This window comes from Bison bison, unplaced genomic scaffold, assembly GCF_000754665.1.
Source record: "Bison bison bison isolate TAMUID 2011002044 unplaced genomic scaffold, Bison_UMD1.0 scf7180017864160, whole genome shotgun sequence".
Classification (NCBI taxonomy): domain Eukaryota; kingdom Metazoa; phylum Chordata; class Mammalia; order Artiodactyla; family Bovidae; genus Bison; species Bison bison.
In genome coordinates this window covers 2,057,667-2,064,155 of record NW_011494732.1, presented here as the reverse complement: position 1 = coordinate 2,064,155, position 6,489 = coordinate 2,057,667, and the positions used below count along the sequence as shown (strand labels likewise).

At 44.5% G+C, this 6,489-nt stretch overlaps 1 pseudogene; it reads right to left on the bottom strand.

Annotated features, from left to right (window-relative positions):
- Window positions 1–206: 206 nt before the first annotated feature.
- Window positions 207–6,489, bottom strand: part of LOC104989660 — a 14,044-nt pseudogene continuing 7,761 nt past the window's right edge.

The window sequence follows — 6,489 nt, the reverse complement described above, 5'->3', positions numbered from 1 at the left end:
CAGGATTGGATAAAGATGGCTTATAAAGAAAAAAAGCCAAACACAGAGAGTCTTCAGCCAAACTCAAATAAAATATATAAAACAAGCATATTGAGAAAGCTAGAAGGACCTACCTGCATCCGAGAGAAGAAATAACCCATATTTCCAAAGGCCAGGAAATTCCCCACCCTTTTTAAAAAATCCAACACGTTTATTGGGATGGTTTCCTATTCATCTTGACACAGGGTACTTTTAGTGCTGCTTCGTCTGAAGGAACGTTCTTCTGTAAGCTTTGCTCTTCCTCCTGTAGACTGGCAGAGAACAGCACAGCAGCCAACACACAAAACTACTGTTTCTGCGTGGCTAAAGACAGTGGTGACTAATAGCATCCTGGGTATTTCACATCCATGAAATAGGAACTGGGGCTCTGCACCAGGTGCTTCTTCCTGTGTTTGCTCTTCTCTTCTGGAGAGGGATGAAGGAGATCCTTTGCAAGAGGATGTGAGGTCTGGAAAGGCCCCACCCTTTAAAGACAATACATTGTTACCCATACAAAGGCTGAATGGCTTATGCTGCTGCTCTGCTGCTGCTGCTGCTAATGACAAGCAAACACTTAGAGCTGTAGGAAAAAAAAAAAAAATGAAAAGTCTTCACAACATGCCCCACGTCTTCGGGAGCACTGTATTTTGCTCTGTGCCCTTTGCTATGACATCTGCACGCCTGCAAGCAATGGAAAGTCTCGGGGAAGAGGGGTTGCCCAGTGTGGACTGGGGTGCCTGGAGGATCTGATCCGAGTGAATGCACTTGCCCTGTGAGTTACTTCACATGCACATTTGTAATCTACGTGAACAATTTCAGGAGCAAGAAGACGCTGTTTCTCTTTTACTCCTAATGAAATTCTCGGGGAGTGGGTATTTCCCCCGGTAAATCTTCAGCAAGGTGGGGCTGATCCTGGGACCCTGTGAGCCCAGGGAAGAAGGTGATGGGAGAGACAGAAGCCAAGCGTTTGGGGTGGCCCTCACTCCCCTGCTTCCGTCTCCTTCAGGCTGCCTCTGGCTGGTGCAAGCAGTGAAATTGGCATTTTCTTTTCTTGAAAACTCCCAGTTTCTCTTCCTTCACATAATGTTAAGAAGTTCCATTAATCTGTAGCCACCACTGGCTATTCCCTTCTCTGCAGTAAGGCCTAAATAAACCATTTCGTTGCGAGGTGTGAAATCCATAAGTTTATCACATTCAATAGCATTTGATTTGCGGAGCAAACTGGAACCCCACTTAGATAATTCTAATCCGTCATCTACTGTTGATTACTTCAATGGGAATCTCAGATGTCGGAAGAGGAGACTTGTGATCCAGTTGCTGGGCAACAGAGTTTTGTCTCCTGAGACAGGTAAGCTGGTAGGATGCCTATCTGGAATCCTCATGGCCCATCATCTAGGGCCACCCCACTAGAGAGTAAAGCCAGCTGAGAAGACAAGAAAGGTGAACGGAGGTGAAAGGAAAGTCTACCTCTTTGTATCTTTGTTTGAGCCCCAGGATCCAGCCAGGCTGAGGGGTAGCCAACCTCTTGAATATTCAGTAGTAAGAACCCATACAGTTCCAAATAGTTTAGGTTAGGTTTCTGTTCTTGCAGCAAAAAATTAAAAAAAAAAATGCCCAGCTGGCACCACATGCCTTTGTTCCATGGAACTGAAAGAATGGGGAGACCTCAGGTGCATTGGAAAGAGTACCAAATCAGAACTTAGATGATCTGGAGTTAATCCCCTACTCAGCAACTAACTCATGGTTCATCTCACTGTGCATCAGTTTACTCATCTGCAAAATGGGGAGACTAATATAGATCTTGCCTCCTGTTCAGTAAAGAATTAGCCTCCTTCTGAAGTTTAAAGGGACTCTAGGGGGAGTACTGCATGAGGAATCAGGTGACTCAGGAAGACCCAATGGACTCATCCAGGAAAAGTTGCTTAAACCAGAACCTGGCATATTGTAAGTGCTAACACATACTAGTTCTTATGATTTTTGTTTAGGAGTATTAGGAAGAGAAGGCAAGCAAGGATAGAGGGCTGAAAAGAGAGGCCCAGGTTTCTGAGGGCAGGAGGGAGGTCCAATTTTCAGAGGAGGCGGGTTCCATTTGCTGGAGAAGAGGCACCCTACGATAGCAAATTACTCCAGAGCCAGGCTTCCCCTTCACAAAGGCAGGTATGCTCCAGCTCTGTGGTCCCATTATTTTGAGCCCCATGGCTCAAGGGCACAGAGGGCACCATTCTGATGGGGCAGGGATAAGCCAAGGAGCCTCTGCACTCCTTGGAGCCTCTGGCTCCATCGTCAGCCTCCCCTCCCCCAGCCCCCAGAGAAGCTCTTTGGCAATCTCATTTCTTTCTGCCAATTTTAGTGCTGATTGTCTCTCAGACCAGTTTCTGTGCCCACAGGCAGATTCCCTGGAGCATCTCTCGGTTGGCCATTCAGGCGTCATGGGAACAGTTGATATTAGTCACCCCTAACTTCTCTGGGACATTCATACCAGTGACATTCTCATGCTCAAGATTAAATTAATACTCTGTCCTCTCCCATTGTATTCCTAGCAGCTTCTTTTTTTTTTTTAAGATCCTTCTTTTTTAAAAGAGGAAGGCTATTTTTAAAATATTTTATTTTTATTTGTTTATTTGGCTCTACCTGATCTTTTAATGCGAGATCTTTGGTCTTCATTGCAGCACGTGGGATCTTTAGTTGTGGCGTGAAAATTCTTAGTTGTATCATGTGGGATCTAGTTCCCCAATGAGGTAGCTGACTCAGGCCCCCTCCAGTGGGAGCTCAGTCTTAGCCACTGGATCATGAGGGAAGCCCCTTCTTAGCAGCTTCTAAGGTCCACTGGATTGCCTAGAAGGGCCCAGTGAATATTTATTACTGATGCAACAGACATGTGTTTTGCCTTAACGCCCATACCCATATTGGAATATAATTATAATAATGATAGTAACTATGATTTTTGACCCCTTACTATGTGCTGGTCACTGTACTTCTTGAATCACACAACATATGAAATCTGAGCACCACTCTCTGAAGACAGCAGTATTGATATTCCATGTTACAGATGAGCAAATTGAAGCTCTGGGAAACTAATTTGTAGGAGAAAATGAAGCTAATACTTTAAAAGAAACAAAGTCGATAGAGAAAGAAAAAGAGATACATCAGGCACAGGATTCTTTCACGGACTTGATTCAGCCATACCTGAAGACTCTTGCATCCCTGAACTTCCCATTCGTGGGAGCAAATACATTTTTCCTTCGGTTTAAGGGCATCTGAAAGAGTTGTGATTAACCAGAACAACCCAAAAGGTGAGTATAATTATCCCAAAGTTTAGTAATATTTTAAAATGAGGCTGAGAGGTTAAGAGTTCCATAAAAGCAGGGATTTTCCCCCCTAACTTGCTGATTATGAAATATGGATCTCCTAAGAAAATGCCTGATATTCACTTTTGGTCAAGATGAGAAGAAGGAGGGGTAAGAAAAAGAAAAAGGAAGATTTAGTATACAACAAAGAGGTGGGAAAGGCAGGACTTTAATTAAAGTTCATTTTTCTCCATAAGCATTTGAAGATACACATATTATCCCTCTGTCTGAACATATTTACCTCTTAGTTTTTCCTCTTGATCCTGTGATCACTCTCTCTTGGTTGCAGGAATGCAAGATACTTACTAGTTTCCCCTTGCGCTATGTCACCACGACTCTTACTGCTTGTTTCAGCCAAGAAGCAGGGCAGGAAACAGAAACCATGGCAGGGTCTCCTTGGTGGTCCAGTGCATAAGAATCCTCTTGCCACCGCAGGGTACATGGGTTCGATCCCTGCTCCAGGAAGATCCCACAAACCGTGGAGAAATGAAGCCTGGGGGCTACAACCACTGGGCCTGCGCTCGAGAGCCCATGAGCTGCAACCACTAGGCCCACAAGCCACAACTTCTGAAGCCCGAGCTTCTAGAGCCTGTGCTCCACAAAAGAGAAGCCACCACAGCGAGAAGCCCGTGCACCACGACAGCCCCTGCTTGTCCCCTTTCACTGCAACTAGAGAAAGCCCAGGTGCAACAACTAAGACTCACCACAGCCAAAAATAAAATAAATACATCTTTTTTAAAAAGAGAGAAAGAAACCACTGCAGGTATTTTAAGCAGTTGCCTAATGCAGAAATGAGCACCAAGAAAGTCGCTGAAATGGCCAAAGGAGGGGTTGTAGGCTCTGCTTTCACACTTTCTTGGCTTTTGACCTTCAAATTATTTTGGATGCTTCGCCATACACTGTAAATGTTATGCTGTGTGGACTCTGGGTTCTGTTATATTCCTCAGAAAAGCATTAACTATTTTATTTTGGTTGTATTTTAAAAAAACCAAAAACACAAGTGTCTTGGTCTGCAGCTCAAGTCAGTACAGTTACTTTATTCTCCATGTGCTCATGGATCCCTCAACCACATGGGCTGTTTATACATGGAATTTGGGGATCTTCCTTTCTGACTCTCCTTTTTTTGGATTTCCCCTTCTACTTTCCCCTGTGACGGTTTCAAACTCTGGCCTCAAACTCTGGCCTCCAGTCCTTCAGCCCAGAAAGAGTGGGTATCAACAGGAGTAAGAGGTGTCACAAGCAGCAGCAACTGTGACCTCTTCTTAGGGGAAAAACCGCAAAAACAGGAAACGTCTTCCATACCTTTTCCTCCTTCCGAATCTCAACCTCCTTCTGGAATCTGCCTGCCTCCATTCATACTTTAGCATCTTCAGGGAAATGGTTTTTTTCATGCATTTACGCTTCTCTTTTTGTTCTGTATTTTATGCAGAATACCATTGTTACCCAAGTGCAGATCTATCCCATAGGTGTTCCGTTGGCCATGAAAGAAGCTGAACTCCTTCACATAATCTCTGAACATCCTACCCTGGAGTGTGGGCACACCTGCCTCTCCAGATTCTTCTGCAAGTTCCAGTAAGTACATCTTGAAGGAGCTGAAAGCACAGCCTGTTCTGAATCATGTGTCTAGTAAATTTAGTGCTTCCGGGAAAGCTGGTCAGTGGTTTTTACTTGTGCTCCAACTCCCCCTTCTGGACGGTTATATCTCCAGCTTCTCTCACAAATGATAGAAGGCCTCATTCCTGAAATAAATTCCCTATTCGTAGTGGATCTGCTTCCCTGACTGGACCTCAATGAATAGTGGCATTTGGGTTCCATCAGTAACTATAATGCCCCAAATTTAGGATTTCTGTATACATGTATTATCTTCTCACCAGCCTTGTTCCTAACTCCAACCATCCTGAGCTTTAATCTCTCCAATCCTCCATAGGGATCCAATGTCAGTCTCCTGGGCTCCATTAAGGCAACTGGTTCAAATGGGAAACGCTATTGACTGAAATCCTATAGGAGATGGGCCACCCCCTGGACTTATTTGAACTTGTGCTCACAAGTCAGGGGCAAAGGGGCCTATAATGACCAATATTGCCTCTTGAGAGAAAAGACACTCATTAGTGTGAAATGTTGCATAAGCATGTTAGCATGCGTGTCTGCCTGCCCCTTTAGCTGAGGCCCAGCAATCTGAGCTTTTCTTTCTCTCTGCCATCAGAATATACCAGCTGTCGCCACCAGGGGGCACTGTTGACTCTATAACCGTTTGGAGGCTGCCTGCCGGTGGTTAGGGAGCAGAGCTGTTTCAAACATAAATTAAGGGCATTGGCGTTCCAAGGTTCCAAGTATTTGAAACAACACAATTTTGGCAGTTTTCCATTTGAGGCTCAATCTTTGTAAAAGGCCATCAGAGAGTTTTAAGGGGAGTCCAGAACATTGTAGTGGGTCTAGCTATTGGATACAAAGTTCCTTTAGTTACCTGGATGGTCTCAACCTGAGAAAGGTGGTTGAACACAGTGAATCATATGTAAAAGTTATGAGTATCTCTCCTTCCCAGAAACTGGCTGGATCTGTAATGAATCATAAGCCATGCCATAGCTTGAGCTGCTGATCGCAGGCGGCCAGGAGAGGCTCTAAAACGCAGATTGATAAATAACACCATATAAGTGCTATGTTGCATCCCGAAGTCATGCCTGAGTTTGAATTGAATTACTTCCTATGGAAAAATGCAAAGTTTAGGTCCTGATGAGTCATGACTATCAGACGGAGAAAACAAAACCAAAAAGCCTTAGAGGTGAAGAGGGTGACACCAGTATCATGGCTGAAGCCGCCGCAGGTCAATGTCAATGACCTTGGAGCTAGAGTCATCTGTTTCTTCTCTCTGGTTATTATGGGGAGTGCCCGGGAGTAACAATCGCTCTTCCTGTTTGGGGGCCATACCATCTTCCTGTCTTGTTCTTCCTTCCACAAAGACTGCCATCCTGTCTTTCTTTCTTTTTTTCTTTCCCATCTTCACTGTTAATCTTTCACCATCCCTGTGATCAAACACTACTTCCTCAAAGGTATCAATCAGAAATTATTCAACAATATTTCTTGAGTTCAGGGTATGTCCTGGCTCTGTCCTGGGTCCTGGGGAAGT